This window comes from Accipiter gentilis, chromosome 2, assembly GCF_929443795.1.
Source record: "Accipiter gentilis chromosome 2, bAccGen1.1, whole genome shotgun sequence".
In the NCBI taxonomy this organism is placed as follows: Eukaryota; Metazoa; Chordata; class Aves; order Accipitriformes; family Accipitridae; genus Astur; species Astur gentilis.
Window position 1 is genome coordinate 6,203,180 of NC_064881.1, and position 19,547 is coordinate 6,222,726.

Consider the following 19,547-nt stretch of genomic DNA (forward strand, 5'->3'; position numbering starts at 1 on the left):
AGAATAACTGCTTTTACTGCAATCTACATAAAGCATTGCTTGTACCACGCAAAGATGAACAAAAGGAAAGCAAATTAACCATTGGTCAATTTGAGAAATTGCTATCACAACTAAGTTGAGTAAAACAAAGTTGCAGGCAGCTTAGGAGAAGTTCGATAGAGCAAGGCTGACCAGACTCACTCCCGAAGCCTTGCAAATTCAGCACAAAACTGTGGCCTGTTAATAGCAATGGGAATACTGTATGACAGGGCTACATGGTTGCAATAGTTCTGTCAAATCAGGATTTCCATACTAGTGGTGAAGAATTCATTTTTTGGGGGGTAATAAACAATGTCAGAATAAAATTGAGTATTTCTCTACAAAGCACTCACAAAAGTATGAGATCCATGCCTAAAATATCAACTTTAGTTGTAATAAGTGATTAAGGAGCATGACAGTATGTAAGCTAGAAGCATGAAGGTAGTTAAACTGAAATCCTTTCTGTCACTGAGTGGGGCAGCCTGACAGATCGCAGCCACACAGCCATCATCACGGACTTCGCAGTTATGAAGCAGTAACTTGTAGTTCAATTGCTTTTCATTTTGTCACACTCTTTTTTTGTCCTATCAGGACAGTACGTCATTAAGGAGCTCTTGGGGTTTTGCCAGGGTTGCAGCAGGCTTTAGTGATCTGGATGTTGATATTGTATCTCACTGTATACCTACCCTCATTACCTCATGATGTCCCTGCCACTGGCTAGAAATACATATCCTGATAGAAAGGTGGAAGGGCATGTTTTTTTCTGGCTGGAATACCTGGCTAAGTAAGACTTTCTGGCGCAATTGCCTAACAGATCTTACGTATCTATTTTCTGCAAGGCATACTGCTCAAGGCTGGCTGCACCTAAATGGTGACCTCGCTGCTTTGTCTTCAGATCTGGGTACCGTTTTTTATTATTGCCTCCATAGAGCCGTGCAATGACAGTGAGAAAGAGGTATAACAACCCACCTCAGCCATTTTCATCTGTTTCCTTCGGCCCTGAGTGCATACATCCATCGATGTAGGATGGCCTTAGACAGGTTTTTCTGTCAAGTACCTGGCATACTGAATGATGGGAAAGTTTCTTATTTATCTTAGTTAACTTTGCATTAAATCCTCAATGTTTCTTAAATTCTCATGGTCTGTAACTCCTTATATCTGTATCGCTTAGCTGAGCTAAATGGGTATAATTTTCTTGTAATTTTGAGATACCTTTCATAGATTATACAGAATTCACGTAACTACTCACCATGCCTCTGAGCTGAAAGTGTGCTTTTCTCTATTATGATCTGTTATTATCTGTGATTTCTTAAAAAAAACAACCAACCAAACACCCCACCCTTGCCTACAATTTAAAATAATAAAACTTGAAGAATAGACCATAGAACTTTACCACAAGAAAAGGAAGTACATTTTGATCTGTAAACTTGAAGTGATGGGGAAACTTCCACTCTCTTTTCAAAGTGAAATTAGCCGTTCGAGTCACTCAGTACTGCCACTTCTTACCTCATTTCTCCCTTCACATGCCTCAAAGCAGTGTTCTTAGACCAAGCTCTTTCCCCAAGTGTGCTTCAGTGGTGTAGTGCCTAAAATATGCTTGGAAGATGGATTAAAAATATGAGGCACCGCTTTTCCCTCTGTGCAGAAAGAATAGAAAGCATAGAAAACAGTGCTGGAAAGGACCTCCTAAAAAGTTCTTATCTACCTTACTAACTAGATACAGGGTAAGTTTCTCTCTGTTTTAGAATATGACATTCCAGAACACAGAAGCACGCTAAGGAGTTGCTCCAGATTTTACTTGCCCATTCTGCAAAGTTTAAGGAGCTTTGGTAAATATTTGTAAGGATTGTCATGTAACTATTTACTATTAATTGTATGACTGACATGCTGAAGTTTGCTACGGTGAGTTTTTGGATCTTCATTCATGTTGAAAGTGTCCTCACTGTCTGTGAATTGTTCAGAACCATGTCTTGTAGTGTTGATATAAGGTGTGATCTACAGTAAACTCATTTTAAACATCACAGTCTGCTTTTCACAAGATAATTATGTACTTACTTCCAGTTGATGTGGAGGCTAAACCCCAATGCATTTCCTAGGTTTCAGGCTTCTGGGAAGGGCTTCTTTTATGTTCAGTATGGAACGGCAGCTCCTGTTCTGAATTTGTGTCCATACTTTTGCTTATAATTTTCTACTACCAAAACAAACCATAGAGAAAAATGCTGAAGGAAGAGCAAAATAACAGATATTAAGAAACCCTTAAAAATTGGCTTATTAAAATGAAAATTACACCCAAAAATATTTTTGAAACAGATGTTTGTACTTGGAATGTAAATTGAGCATTTATGAAACGTAGCCAAAAATATGTTATTTTTTATGCTTGGGATATATATTGTAAGGCATAACAATATACATGTAACAAGACTGCATGACAAGAAAACACAGAAGCAACAGTATTTTGTTGTCACATTCAATGTTAAAGGTGCTATCCAAAGCCTTCACTGTATCTCTATTTTCTCAATATAAATCTTTGTATACACCCTGAAAAATAAAATGTCATGCATGTCCGTATCCCATCAATAGTAATTCTTATCTCTTAGCATAGAATTATTAAACATTGGGATAAAATGAAATCTATACAGAGTCCCAGTTCTAAGGTGTCTACACAGTGGGTTTCTCCGGAGCCAGTACACAGCAAATGAGAATTCATCCTCTGTCTCCACAAATATTTCACAAGGCCTCCACCTTTCCAACAGCTCTCCAGCTGTAATAACTACTGCATCACAAATTGCAAGCAGCTGGGTAACACCCTTACAATTTTTTATCCATACAGCTTCTTACTCCAACCTTCAAATTTTCCTGTAGTTCAGATGCTGCAAGGGATACTTGTATCACAGTTTAAGAGCTGCTGGAGAGTTCCTCAGGTTTGAATGAGTGTGAATTTTGTCACCACTGACTCTCTGTTGGTTTTTGCATTGCTTCACATACTGTGCCCTGGAAGGCTTTCGTGTACGTTCCCTCAGTTATCTTCTCAGAGCCTCTGATTTCCTCAGGAATGACCCATGATCCAGCATTCCTGGTTGCTGCACAACATCACCAATCTTCTCCTTTCACCAGAGTGGTCCTTTCAGGGCTCCAAGTACAGCCTGCAGGCAAGCCCATGTCTTGTACGCAAGCCGCCACCAATGTGCTATAAATGGCAATGACATAAACAGACTCACCACTGAATCCAGAGAAGAGCCTGTGGTTGCTGCCCCAGAACTGACAGACACACCAAAGGTTGGAAAACTTAGACTGTCTGCTCCTTCCTAGTATTATTTCAATATTTAACTCTATTTTCTGACTTGAGTGTTGAGGGAACTGCAAAATTCCTCAGGGACTGACATGAGAATTTTGGACTGTTATTATTTGGAATGTTTCTAATCCTACTGGAAAACTTAGAATGATAAAAGCACTTCCCCCTGCCCCCCCCCCCCCCCCATATACTTTATGCAAGTGTCACGGTTTAACCCGAGCCGGCAAATAAGCATCACACAGCCACTCACTCACTCACTCTTCCCCCAGTGGAATAGGGGAGAGAATCAGAAAGTAAGAAAACTCATGGGCTGAGATGAGAACAGTTTAATAATTGAAGTAATAATATTAATATTAATAATAATAATAATGAAAATAACAAAAAGACAGAGAAATAAAAACCCAGAAAAATAAACGATGCAAATGAAAGACAATTGCTCACGACCAACTGACCAATGCCCAGCCTGTTCCCAAGCAGTGCCCCCCCTCTCCCAGCCAGCTTCGCCCCCAGTTTATATGCTGAGCATGACATCCTGTGGTCTGGAATATCCCTTTGGCCAGTTTGGGTCAGCTGCCCCGGCTGTGTCCCCTCCCAACTCCTTGTACACCCCCAGCCTCCCCATTGGCAGCACAGCATGAGAAGCTGAAAAGTCCTTGACTTAGTGTAAGCGTTACTCAGCAACTACTAAAAAATCAATGGGTTATCAACATTATTCCCTTCCCAAATCCAAAACAGCACTATACCAGCTGCTAGGAAGAAAATTAACTCTACCCCAGCTGAAACCAGGACAGCAAGCACAGGATTTGTCCCATAAATGGAAGGAATCTAAATAACAGACACTAAATTTTTGGTTGTATGTTAATATTACATATTGATGCCTAAAATATGTATATGAAGCATCAGTTTGATATTTTCTTTAACCGGTGTCTTTCTTAGATTTCCCAGTGCAATTCCAATTGACTGTGATATTCATAGAAATGAAAATGCAGAGATAGAAAAGACATATTGTGTGGTCAGTCCATCTTCCTGCCAGTATATGTTTGTGCATTTTATAGTGACTTTTGCAAGCTAGTTTAAAATAATTCAGACAATAAGATTTCAGCCCCCACTATGGTGGAAACTAATAGACCTGCAGGCAAGTAAGCATCTTCTAATAACTCCCTCTTCTTTTCTGAGTTCCCTCCAATCTGCTGCTGCTTCTCCCCAATTCACTGGTGTATATATATATATTTCCTATTTATACTTTCAAAGTAGTTATAGACTTCAGCTGTTGCTTAGGTAATTTATTTTCTCTTTATAAATCAGACAGACAGTGCAGTTTCTGCTCACTCTGTTACACTTAAGAACAAAATATATTTGCAGCTTAAGTTTAATGTGCTCTGCTTCACAATTTTGGCATTGTTATGGTTTAACCCCAGACAGCAACTAAGCACCATGCAGCTGCTCACTCACTTCCTCCTCACCCAGTGGGATGGGGGAGGAAATCAGGGAAAAAAGTAAAACTTGTGGGTTGAGATAAAAACAATTTAATAGAACAGAAAGGAAGAAACTAATAATGATAACATTAATAAAATAACAACAGTAATAATAAAAGGATTGTAATATGCAAGTGATGCACAATGCAATTGCTCTCCACCCACCCACTGATGCCCAGTTAGTCCCTGAGTGGCGATCCTCCCACCCCCACTCCCCCCAGTTTATATACTGGGCATGACATCCCATGGTATGGAATACCCCTTTGGCCAGTTTGGGTCAGGTGCCCTGGCTGTGTCCCGTGCCAACTCCTTGTGCCCCTCCAGCCTTCTTGCTGGCTGGGCATGAGAACCTGAAAAATCCTTGACATTAGACTAAACATTACTCAGCAACAACTGAAAACATCAGTGTGTTATCAACATTCTTCTCCTACTGAACTCAAAACATAGCACTGTACCAGCTACTAGGAAGACAATTAACTGCATCCCAGCTGAAACCAGGACAGGCATGCTGAGAGAAAATGTGTGGTCAGCTACCATAAGTCAGACAGTGAGACATGATTTGATAAGAAAACAAATACTTCTGATTGTTTCTGCACTCCCTTTTTGTAAAGTGATCCAAGTGATGTGAATCCCTATTCGTTGCTGAAAATCATATCACGTTATATCAGCTTGAAAATTATGCTGGAAGTGTACATGAGAAAAATTATTTTCTCTGCTTCTGTTTGTAATGTAGTTATAATACTTAATGGACAAAGCTGTTATAATGTTTATAATTAGTGGCACCTTTAAAAACTATGAAGATTGATTATAATCTAGTTATATCTTTACCTCTGAACATAGTTACAGAGATATTAGACTGACAGTGAATTTGAAAGGTTTGACAAACAGTTAAACGCTGTAAAAATCCAGATTCACTTGCCTGTAGTAAACATGTGAGATCACATCAAAAGACACCAAAGATTTTTATTTTGTGTATAACTATGTATTGACTCTGGAAGCCAGTAACACCTGCTTTACTCATTTTCTTTTATGACCTGAGCAAACTTTGTGTGGAAAATTCATGCATATTTATAGAGTTGAGAACCCGGCATGTTTCCTCTGGAAATTCAGTGATTTCCCAGTAGTGAAAGTTGTGCTGCTCTTACATGAAGGTGGCCAGTATGAAAAAGGAATAATAATTAAATGCAGGGATCATGTTCAATGCAGAATGATGATGGAAATAGCATTAGCTATTCCAAAAGAAATATTTTCCTGTTTATAAAAACATGCTGCTCTCCACTGTGCAATAAACCTTATTACACTGAAGACATACATTGCAAGACTATTATTTCTTCATAAGCATGAAGGGATGGGGTGAGTAGTAAGATATTCCCACATTGACCAGAAGAGGAGTAACTGCAAAAGGTCAGTTACTTATTTTAAAAATAATTTAAATATCCTTTCACAAAATGATATAAGAAGTTTCAAAAGGAATTCTCCCTTTGGTAAAACAGTTGGTCCTTTACCATGCTTCCTGAGGACTTGCAGTGACATTCTGCTTATCTTCTACGGGTCTTAGGCATGACTTAAAGTGACCTCTCTCATCACCTCTCAACAGTTATTCTCTACAAATGCCTATAAATCCAGTGACCTTCCAGGAGATTTTTTGAGCTTCTATAAAAGGGTAAAAGTATGATAGTCTCTGCTGGTTTTGGCTGGGATAAAGTTATTTTTCTTCACAGAAGCTAGTACGGGGCTGTGTTTTGGATTTGTGCTGGAAACAGCGTTGATCACTCAGGGATGTTTTCGTTCCTGCTGAGCAGTGCTGACACAGCGTCAAGGCCTTTTCTGCTCCTCACCCCACCCCACAAGCGAGGAGGCTGGGGGGGCACAAGAAATTGGGAGGGGACACAGCTGGGACAGCTGACCCCAACTGACCACAGGGGTATCCCAGACCATAAGAAGTCATGCTCTGCATACAAAGCTGGGAGAAGAAGAAGGAAGGGGGGACATTTGGAGTGATGGCGTTTGTCTTCCCAAGTCACCATTAGGTGTGACGGAGCCCTGCTTTCCTGGAGATGGCTGAACACCCGCCTGCCCATGGGAAGTGGTGAATGAATGCCTTCTTTTGCTTTGCTTGCATGTGTGGCTTTTGCTTTGACTATTAAACTGTCTTTATCTCAACCCACAAATTTTACTTTTTTTTCCCCAATTCTCCCTGCCATCCTACTGGGGGTGGGGAGTAAGCAACTGGCTGTGTGGGGCTCAGTTGCTGGCTGGGATTAAACCACAACATACTTTTTTTTCCTAATCAAAACAAGTTACAGAAACTCAAAGCAAAGTTTACAGTTAAGAGAGGAGGGAATATCTAATATAGCTCAGCCCATTTAAGTCTTTCGATCTATCATAAAGTCTATTTGCACATTTGTCCAGATGAAAGAGAACCTGGCAGCATAAGGTTTATCCCAGCACACGAAGGAAATGTAGGGTGATGCTGGCATATACTTCTGGGTAGGAGGTGAATTCCAGAGCAAAACACAAGAACACACGATGGGGTCAGATGAACTCAAGGTTTATCTGCTCAAGCAGCCTCTTACCAGAAATGGGCTTTTTAAGACAGTGCAGGGCAAAATTTTTGTAGCATTTCCCTGGACTACCCTATCAGCTCCTGTCGATCTGCAGTTGAATAAAGATGGCCATATAAAACCCTCTGGCTGCCAGAGTCATACCACACAGCTGCAGGGAAGGGAAATATTACATGCCAGTACCCTGGAAAAAAGAAAACAAAAGAAAAAATTGCAGTAGGAGAAGAAACACATAATAGGAGCACAACTTTGGTGTATTCTAATAATTTGTTTGTTAATATTCTATTATTACTGTGGCATTGTTAATCTGAAACTTTTTTTTTTTTTTTTTAAGATTTGCAGCTCCTGTGTCCCTTTATTTCCCAAATGCCAAACACTTGTCCAGCAAGGGATTAAGCAGTTAAAAGAAAATACTAGAAGTAATACTGGCAGTCTGTCTGCCAAAAAGAAAACTTGAAGTAGTGTGCAAACAAAACTAATATTAAAGTGCAAAAATGAAGGATAGAGAAGGCACCAAGCCTCCAAAAGTGCAATGTGGCATCTAATAAAATTAAAATGTACCAGTTTTCATCTCCTTCATAGAGATGAGAAGTCATCCTGGTACTTTTCTAATATGAAATTTCACCATAGGTTGCAATGAATAGTTTTAATTTATACCTTGAATTTCCTGGAAGCTACAGAAAAGCTAGTGTGGAAAGGAAAGGCTTGAAACAACCCAAACTGAGGCTGAGGAATAGTATGTCTTTCTTGCTGAATAGTCAACAAGTAGATCTTTCTGCTCTTGATGGGCTTGCTACCTCTCTACTCATCACCTTGAAGGTAAACTTTGTCTTTCTTTCTCAGCATGGTCCATACTACAGCTGTTTCCAGTAATTACAGTTTTTTATCCTTGATCATATCTAGTTAGCTTCATCCATTTCCTTTCTCATTTATCCATATGTTGTTTTGTTATAAAGAAGATAAACCACATTTTAGTAAAACTCAGAGTGAAAATCTATAGTACTGTATATACAATCTATAATACTAGATTATAATGACATTAGGGTTGTGTTGCACCATCCTGTTCTTTTCTGTTTCTGATTAAGGTGAATCATTTGATTTTAGGCATATGGCTACAAGAGCAATGTAGATGTATAATATCTTTGTTCTGGGAGAAAATCCAAGGAAAAACTGAGATACAAAGATTCCCACATGCACAATATTTTGTGCATTTACACCAAACAGAAATTATTTTGCAATGTAACTATTTATTTTTCAGGGATGACAGCTGTCAAAGACGTGATGGGGACTTGGAGTTAACATTGACTTAAATATATTTCTTCTTTCAAACATAAATTGTTTGAATGTTTTAAAGCTTTTCTTTAAAACATCAGAATTGTTAACAGAGAAAATGAAGATGAAAGGCCACATCTCTATGAAATACTGGTTGTCTACAGAATTTATGGATATAACAGATCAATTTGTGTGTCTACAAAACCACTTAGCATGCACTTAGATGTAAAGTAGGCCAGGAATGTGTCTTGCTCATGTAGCTTGCTGTTTAAATGTAATATATGAATAAAAATTCAAACCAAACTAATTAAGAGGTCATACATCTCTGTTTTTTCTACATCACAGAATTGCCATTTGCTCATAAAATGTAATTTTATGAATAGGGGCTTTTTGACTAGCAAAATGTATCTTTGTGATAATTCAGGGTTGGTTTTCCACCCTGGAGAGTGCTAGAAAAATAATACCAACTTTTTTTTTCTGATAGCTTTCAACAACTTTTTCCTTGTTTCCTTCTAAAACAGTTTTACACAGTTGATTTATGACAGAAATTGTGAACCATGAGCAAATATTATAAGCTATTAACAGAAATTGGATTTCAAATTCCTAAGCTTTATGTTTTCAGAAATTTTATTTAAATTAACTTAATTTAATTAAAAATATAAACATGCCACAAGTCATGTGCTAAATGAAAACCATTAGAATGCACCTATTAAACAGTAACTATAATTTATAAACTCATTACTGCAGTAGCAATCCAGCAATAATTTAAAAATACTATTTAATATTTTTTTCTTGTGTTCACACTTCATTTCAGTTTATAGAGAAGGAGATATCCACTTAGGAAAGATACAGCATTGGCTAAAGTGGCATAAATAAGCAGATTGGACAGCAAAGAATCGTAATATTGATGACAGTAACATTTACAAAGGCGATATAATTAGTGAAAGTCTGTTTCCAACTGTCAAGGTATTTAAGAAAGTCAGAGAGAAACAGCTGAGACATTTGTATTCTAATTCAAGGTTCTTTAGTATCAAAATGGTACTAAAACTACCAGTATCACAGGTAAAATCATATATTGTAGGAAGGAGAGAACAAAATATGCTCAATAAGCAGCCATGACTTGAAGTATCTACTTTTTAGCCAAGAAAATTGTAGTAAAGTTTTGTAAATTAGCTATGCAACAGAAATGAGAAGTCAAAAACAATAACAAGATTAGATTACAGGTTTTGAATAGTGAAAATAGACCTGTATATGGAATGTAAAAATATTTTTTAAGATCAGCGCTAAAGACCACATGATATCCTCTGAATTTTGATAAAAAGAAATCAAATGTGATGGCTGACAGATTTCTTAGCTGAATGCCCACTGAACTACCTGAACTGCTGTTATTTTTTACTTAGTTTTGGAAACAGTAAAGGTCATTTTAAGGCTTTCATCACACAATAATGCATAAGATTAAAGAGGGCATGAATTGATTTAGTATAAAAGAAACAGAAGAATCATTAATGGTAACTAACCTTTTCTTATTCAAATGAGAAATGTTGAAAAGTACTGTAATGTTAATAAATCTAACTGGTCAAAGGTGACCTATGGATGAACTTACATCTCAAAGAACTGGGGAGGATGGAGTCCAGGTTATCTGGAATAAGCGGTCAAATGAGGCCTGCTGATGAATAAAATATAATTCTTATCAATGAATTACACTTTTAAGGAATGTGCATCTTTCTTAGAATATATTTTATTTATGCTTTTTTTTTTTTTTTTTTTTTTTTTGTATTGCAATTGGCTGCTTATTTTTAGAAGTAGCTATAATGGGGTTGTACTCCCTGTGTCATTGCAGATTTCTGTTAAACATCAGAATCATAGCAGAAAGGGGCTACATTTTGATGACAGAAAAGCATATATAAAGATACTGTACGTATTGTCTTCAATTTAGATTATCTCTCCAAAGATGGATGTAAAGCTAAATTTGAACTTCTGTGTCCACCATTGTGGGGGAAAACCACACAAGAGGATTCAAGCTTGTTTCCAGTCAAGCAATCTGTCATCACTGTAAGCACTGCTGTCTGCTCTGTGTTTTTCCACTGCCAGTCCTGTGCTCATTTGCCATCTGCCAGTCCTCGCTAATTGCTATCCAGTTTATACTACTAGTCACTCACTTTTCTTTCAGGTAACTATCAGTCAAACTTGCTGATGTTTGTGAAATTATCAGGTTTGAAAACACTTCATAAAGAAAAAACTGAAATCTATTAAATTTAGGCTTCTGGAATAATGTGGGGGTTCGGTAATTCATAGTATGTGAAAAAGGGGTTATAAGGTTACTGTAATTTCAAGGCACATTAACACGTTAGAGACTTACAGTGCGAAGAACAGACTTGAGCTCCTGACTCTTGCTATATGCATGTATGTGTTAAATTTGCTTCCCTGAACAGACAACTAGATGCTCCCAACACATGAGGAAACCCTCAAAGGCCACCACTAGACACCTGGCTACCTGCCTTATCCAGCAAGAAGTCATGGTGTGAACTTTTGTAAGGAGTTGATTTGTGGATTTAAGAGCCCCTGTGCTGCTGCAATTCCACATTGAGAGAACATCCCTTTAGGAACGATTGCCAATTGGCAAAAGGATGAGGAAGCCCATAGATTTCTTTCATTTATCCCAAAAGCCAGACAGACCCTTAGCAGCTCACCTGCCAGGTAGTCTGAATTTCAGAATATGTGCCTAGATTGCACAGCAAGATTTTCTATTTCAATTGTGCTTATGAATTTGACAGTTTGGGGACAACTAAAGTAATTTAATGGTCACTTTTCTCTACTTTTCATACCCAGTAGCTGCAAATGAGAAAGCTGTTTTATTTCCTGTGTCATATTTCAATTAGGTTTCAAATAGTTTATAGCAAAAAAGCACACTTTTATTTTCTTCTGTGTACGAGACATACTAAGACATTTGTGCATGCTTGATCAGGAGTGTTCTGCATGTAATAAGCCCAGTTTCAGTTAGACAATCCAAAAGCTCTAAACTAGCAATTGAACTTTCTGCATAAGTAGCTCATTAATTTGTATGCATGGATGGTATAGCACTATGAGTTTATATGCCATTATTTTGCTTTAAACCAGAATCAAATTAAATTTGCACTTCTCAGTACCAATTGTCTTTGCTAATGTGCCCTATAATCTATCCAACCAGAAGTTAAAGATCTAGCTTGGCACCCCAGCCTTTAGTGAGGAAGCTCTTTACCATCTCTGTCATGCTTAAGCCAACAGTCCCTGGTAACTCATGACCCTTTCTTGCTCTCAAGTGCTATGGGAATTAAATATTTTCTTGTTATTTACACACAAACTATTTAGGGCTGTGTAGGTTAAATAAAACTGCTACTGGGTAGTTAGACACTAAAAATTATGTGAAATCTCTACTTCTGTAGCAAAGCAAATTTTTCTCCTAACTTGGTGGTTGTTTTGGCAGATTAAAAAAAAAAAAAAAAAAAAAAGAAGAAGATAGTTGCAGGTTTTTTGCAGGACAGTGTTTGGAAATAGGTTGGCATTCACTTTTCCTGTGCCTCATCATCAAGATACATGTGGTATTCTGTAGTACCTGGAGATGAACTCAGGTTCTGAAAACTCAGACAGAAACCAACAGCTTGACTCCATTTCACTCTTAACCAGCCTAGGTCAACAAATATTTACATCTAACTTTGTGTTGCAACTGCAGCTCTTTCCAGAGATCACTAGGCTAAAAACTCCAGCCTTTCCTTACTACCACTTAATTAAGATAAGTAAATTAGTCATCAGTTCACTTGAATATTGCTGAGGACCTTCCTTCATCAGCTCTTAATCTCTGCATATATTGTGAGTAGACTAATTAATTACAAAATGTGTAAAGTAAAGCATTTGTGTAAGCCTTTATAAGACCAAGGCCAGTAATAATGCCCATCTGTAAGATAGGATTCAGAAATCTAACTCAAGACCTTTAAATTTTTAACAAAAATAACAACTTTTGTAGCACCTTTAAAATGTCATTCTTCAGATGGTATAGAAAATAAGCCCAACAACTTCTGCAGGGCAAAAGACCATGCTAACAAATTATGGTGCTGTTGACTTGAAGCCATCAAAAGATAAGGAATTTGTTATTTCCCTTGGCAGATGCTGCAACAATTACCAGCCTGCTCTACCAAAAATATGTATGTTGTCACAAAATTTGAATTTGTCTGGGTTTAATTTCTACTAACTCACACCTCTTGAATTCCTTTATACAACAATTGTTGGTGAAGTATCTGTGAAGAAACTAATTTTAAATATTTGAGACTACTCTTTACTTTCTCTTTGATAATCTAAACATATCAAGCGTTCTATAGCTTTTACTGTAAATATTTTCTTTAAGTCAGTATATTATCTATCATTGCCTTTTCTTCACTAACTTTAATCATTCATCATGATTCTTAAAGCATAGAAGCTAGACAGTTACTCCACTACTTTCACGAGCAGTTTCAATCATTCAGTATATTTTATTGGATCTTTTTTTCTATTCCTATTCATTGTCCTTTGCGTTCAAGTCTGCAGGATCCTATTTTATTTTTGCCAGGGAGTCATCCAGCGTTATCACTTATCAACTTATAATCACCTTTTTGAAGGATATCCCATATTCTTCTCCATCAAATGGTTTGTTCTTTTACAAGATGTTACTATGGGGATTGAAGTAAAAAAGTATAAAGTAGCTAATAATGAATTAAGTAATTGCTTCTTACTGGATCTGAAAATTAAAAGCTCCTAGTAGAATAGAAAATCTCAGAAATATCTATAGGTCTGATTGTGAGACGCACTTAGTTTGCTTACAGCTATCTGTAAAAGATTGCGTAGATAGACCCTTTGAAATATTTGTAAGGGTAGAACTTAACACATAAACCAAGAAGAATTATTTTGGCTTTCTCAGCTATGTGTTTTAAAAACTATCTATAAATATCCTCGAAGAGAACTTTTTGCTTATGTTTTTCATCACGTAATTCAGTTTTTTTCACACATGATACTACAAAGGGAACAGTAACCGACAAAGCTATTAAATAAAGCCCTTGCTATCTGATAGAAACTTGCTATTACCTGGAACAATAGGATACCGGAGAATTTAAATACATTCTGGATTGTTTCCTCCATGCTCCTACTAATCTGTTTGGAATGACCAATCTTTTAAAATTGTGGGTACTATGGTAACTGAATACTTCAAGGTGTCATGGAGACAGAGTACTCTTCTCCTGAGATGCTAGTCTATTTGAGTCTGCTGTGAAAAAGCACAGAAGAGGCTTTTTGTTATCTTCTAAATGCAACTACTTATAAATGGTGACTCATACATGTCTTGCATGGTGCTGGTGTTTTTAACACACCTTTTTTAAAAGTACAAAATCAAAACTGAAGTGAAATAAATGCAGTTCTCGCACAATTAAACCTTATATGCAGAAAAAGAAGAATTATATCATATAACTTTTACCTGTTCCTTGCTAAATTTGTTTGCCTGACCGTCACTCCTACCAATTTCTCTACCTCCTTTATATCCAAGCAGTCATTAGCCTTCTCTTCCCTTTTCTTCCTTCCGTGCATCTTTGAATGAATACTTTCTCTGAGTGGTACCTTAATTTCCAGGCACATTTCTAAAGAAAGTTTCAGTTCATTCTCTTAATTATATTGATTAGGTCTCACTCATTTTTTTTTTATATTATTTTTGTGATATGCTTATTTTCAGAAAGAATGCATTTCATGTTTTCCTGACCACTAAGGGTTTTCTCTTCTTTAAGGTTGGAAGTCTTACAAACTTACTCAGGTGGTGCCCCAGCTACTTCCTTTGAAACCTAATTTTTGTTCTTGAGATCACTTCTGCTTTTACAGCTTCCCAGTACCTATGCCATAGATATTCTTATGATGTCTAATCTTTTTCAAATATTTGTATGAACTAAGTCAAAGTCTGAACATAGGTACAAAACCCTTCATCCTGCTGAAGCTTTCCCCTTCTATCTCTGCTGCTGGGATTTTCCTGTAATAAATCTTTTGGGTCTTTGAAAATGCGGTTGCAAAATTCATATAAAAACTATTTTGTTAAATTGTGCAATTTCTCAGGTAAAGAAGCAATCAAAACTACACCATCTTCATAACTGCAGTTGCTCATGTACCTGTCACCACTATATAATTGTATACACACCCCCACTACAGCTGATTGTATGTAATTTGATCCCTCCACTTTTAACATTGCATTTTGACTGCAATAAAGCTCATGTTTTGTCTAACTGTAATGGAAACCCCATCTCAAACATTGTCAGGAATAACCTGTCAAGTCCCACCAAAACCCAACTGCCTTGGTGAAACTAAAAAAATAAATATTGAATGATTGCCCAAATTATTGAGTGGACTGCCTTATGATCCTAAAGTTTTTCACTTGTTCTGTTTCCCATTCTTCATATTCAGCTGATATTCCCTTCTAGTTTGTTGTCTGAATTCTTTCAATGTGATTCTATGTGCATCTAACACCAGGGGAAAAAAAAAAATAAATTTGCTCACCCTTTCCAATCCTTTTACATTCTTATTAGTGAGATTATTCATTCTTGTACTAGTATTGTCCTGTATCTGTACCAATCAAATGAATCCCTGTATGTGCATGCAGAGTCAGGATGTCCATTATCTAGTGAATTATCTCGATATGTAGCATTTTTGTTCTTGGTTGGTCTTTTAAATCATGAATGCTCTTTCAGATTTTAAGAACAGTGGTTCGCTTTCCACTGATCAGTCAATATTAAGAAGAAAAAAATCAATGGTAAATGTAATCTAAAGTAAAAATTTATCTTCACTTCCCACTATTTTCTCTGGAGAGAAATAATAACACTTTAACTCTCCTTCCTAGACAAGAAAAAAAAATTAAACACAGTTCTGGTAAATCATAGTGCTCATCTCTGCCTTTCCTTCCCTTCTTTCCCTCCTGTTTCCTGACTATCTTTCCCTCCTCCCCTGTTCCCAGCACCCTCCCCCATCACTGCTGGTACACAGGAAAGATATTTTTACAGCATATGATATTGCAAGTGTATATATTAAAGGTACTTCACCTTCTGAAACGTGCACTGAAATACTTGCGCTGCTGCATGTTCCCAAAGACAGCCATGGAAAACAATATCTGTCAGGTGTGTGAGTCACAGTACTTTTGTCTTAGTGCATAACGCATCTCTGAAGAACTTAAGTTGCAGAAAAAAATTGAAACCAGTCATTTATTGGTAGAGAAAATGTATGCTTAGAATTTTCTTAATGAATGTTCTTGGACAATGCAAGTCTTAGCTGTTCTGCAGCTAATGTATACATATTTAGGAATATTGTAATGTTGTTGTCTATCTTAGCCTTCCAGTTTTCTTGCAAAATTCAGTTTAATGGTTTCCTCTCTTCTGTGGCTCCTTACCATGATCTTAAAGACTATTCCATGACTTAATTCTTTTAGCTGCTTCAAGTCTTTAACACGTCCTTTTTTATCTTACATTAACTTCTTGTCATATGGCCATTTTAGTGTTGTTGCCCTTCCCCAGGACTCACTAGCACTCTTCTACTATTCTACTCACAGCTTTTGGGTTTAGGTTAACTTGTTTAATTAGCAACAAAAATAACTTGTGAAATAAACATTTTCCAGATGTTGACTTAAGCTGTTGACAAAGATGTTGACAAAGCCATGTTCTGGCTTTGGAGGTGATTCCATTTCTCTGCAGGGATGTATGTACAAGTTTGTTGGTAGCAAGGTGCTACAAGCATTAATGTAATGAAAGAGATGTAGCAATTTTACATTTCCTGCAGAAGGAAGAGGACAAAAAAAGACAACCAGTGTCTGTATAAGCTTTTGATTTATTCTTTTTAAGCGTAAAATTAACATTCCTTTAAAAATCTTTATACATTATTTTTTGGTTTCCTGACCAACTAAAATTAAAATGTTGCTTTTATAAGTCTTTGGGGATCAAGCCCTTTTTACCACAGAGATCTTTTTGTGTGTTTTCTTTGAAGCAGACAAGAAAATTCAAACCATAAATAAATAGTTCCACCAAACCAACACAATAAAATGAAAAAAAGGCTCAAAAAGGTTTTAAAAAATTTCCTTGCTCAGTACATGAAACTACTAATTCAAGAAGACATTGTCAGGTATATGTATGTTAAGTTTCTAGAAAGGAACATTAAATGCAAGAATAATTAATTTTTCTTCTGGGTGGATCATCAGATAAATGAATCTGCAAGTTAAAAAAAGGCAACAATAAGACATAAAAAGAAAAAAAAATCTTGTGAAAAAAGAAATTGTACCTTCTTCCTGGAGTTTCTTGTCTTTTATAAGGACAGAAAATGACATCAAGCACAGCAGGAGACTATTCAGAAATCAATTTTTAGCTACATTATCTGAGAGCTGATGACCTTGATACAGATATAAAATGTGCAGAAACTCAAAAGCTGGAAAAAACCCACATTAACTCCAAGTCTTAAGTGTTCCTTTTTGTATTTTATTAATGTCAATATGTAATTAAAATGACAATAATATTTGTAACATAAAAGATACAGTATTTCAATAATTTATTGTCCCTATTACTAATATGATATGGTCTTCATTTAGTTTAATTAACAGGGAACAACTCCTTTAATAATTTTATGACAGACAACTCTTTGATAGTTCTCACTGAGAGGAGCCTGTGCTTTTTCTATAGCCTACATGAACTAATCATGATCATGAAGTAATTAAGTTTCCTATAAAATCGTGGTTATTTTCATTTCTGAGAGAGAGCTACCTAGAATGTGGATCCTTTTCAGTGGCTCTAGTATCACGAACTATTGAGTGTTATGCCCTATAACTGTAAAAAAAAAGGAAAGGTAAGCTCTGGCTTATTTTCTAGATTTGGACATATTTTGTCTTTCCACTTAAGCTGGAAGATCTGAGTGGTTTAATTCAGATGTTGTCACAACTCTTTGAAACAAATGCAAGAATACGTATCTTTGTACTAAATTGTCCTTTTATCAGTTATATAAAAGACTTTAAAAGAGTTGGTTTTATTTGTTACTTTGTTAATCCACTGAGAATCAATATTGCTCAATTGGTATTGATTCTGAAAAACTGGGACAGAATCCAGATGTCCTGATGCCTTAAGCACAAGACCATTGAATGCTCTGAAATGGCTACTTTAAGACAAAAAAAAACCCAAAACAACAAAAAACTTTCTATATGTGGGATAACAGAAAAATACGATCCATTGCTTAGACTAAAATTTGTCTGTTCTTGTAGTAGGGGAGAGAGAAGTGGGTGACCTTAAATTATCTGAGATGTTATCAGAGATGGACTCGCCCAGAAAACGATCCTGACACAATCCTTTGAAGATCACGTCTCTTTTTTGAAGGTATAGGGATCTCTTGAAATTAATGAAATATGATAGATATTATTAGATGCCTTTCTCCCCTTAGGATTTACTCTACCTGGATCTCTCCTGAAATAAAATTCACAGTGGAAAGGGCTGTCTCTTTTTAAAACAGACAACGCTGGAGCCAGCCATGCTCTCATCTTATGCATAATAACCAGGAGGGTGGAGAAGCTGTTGAGAAAGGAAATCTTACTGCTCATTCTAAGGCAGACAGGGAATGAAGGGGAGTTTGAACAGAGGAGAGGAAAGAGAGCAGCCTCTGCTAATCCTGTTAATCCACTCCAGTCTGTGGCCAGAAGAAAAAGAGTGATGATAGTAATAGGATGAGAACCACCTTTTTAGCATAACTCAGTGGACATATCAGTTAAAGGTACAGAGCCTCAAAATAGTTCTACAGCTCAAGTCTCCTATGCTACAGATAAGCCTTCTTGCCACCAGTTTATGCAAAAGGCTGTTGATACCACCATGTGTGGTGCTTATCTGTCAACATTAGTCATGCAACAGCACCCGGGGAAATACACAGACAAGAACCTCCTGTGTGTGGAGCATGTCAGCCCAACCAGAGACTTAATCTGGGAAACTAAGTAAACCACAGATTTAGGAAGTGAAAAATTCTTGTTTCAGGTTCAGGCAAGATCCCAAATACCTAAACCTCAATTTCTGAAGTATATCACGTCTATGATTACTAAACCACACAAAGATCATTGCACTCTGCTGACAAGCATGAATCAGAATTAATATGGAGACAATAAGATAAAGCTGGTTTTACTAAAGAACATGTGTGGTCAATAGCCTCAAAAAAACTGCCAGCCAAACCCCTCCTAACCATTTCTTATATCTAATAGTTTCATATTCCATTAACTTTGTACTTTATTTCAAAAATAAACTTTAGTGCTCAGTGACCAAGACTAGTGCAGAAATTTTGTTGTTTTCACTTTTTTTTTTACTGCTTCTACAGTAAGGTTAAGCTGGTTTTCAGATTTTCAGATTGTCTGTCAGGAGCTTGAATGCCATGTAAGACTAACATGCTGTTCTTGTGAAAAGAATGGTCATCCCTAGTGGAAACAAGAGAATAAGTGCAGAATTCCATGGCCTTAAGAGGCAGAGGTTGTCATGGGGATAGCCAGGGCTGTCTGAAAGTGGTTCATTTTACTCAGCAGCAATGCTATCTTGTTGCGAGGATCTAGTGCGGATATCATGAATATTCCTCTTTATTTTCCCACCACTACTGTTTATTTAAAATTTTACTGATAGGTGCCCAATGAGCATCCAGGAAGGCTGCATGAAAATCCTGTTCTCCAAATCACTGTAATTTTTGCAGTAGAAACTCTCAGAAATGTGCAGATTCAGGATTTTAACAAAAATATTCCCTACGACTGAAGATGCAATTTATGCTCTGTAAGAAATGCAGTGTCACACAGAGTAAATGATGTCAGAGTCCCAGAGAGTAAGGGTGAATTCTTTGTTCACTTTAAAGCCTAAAAAAATTAACTTTTAATGGGTAAATCAGGGAACAGAAAATGTT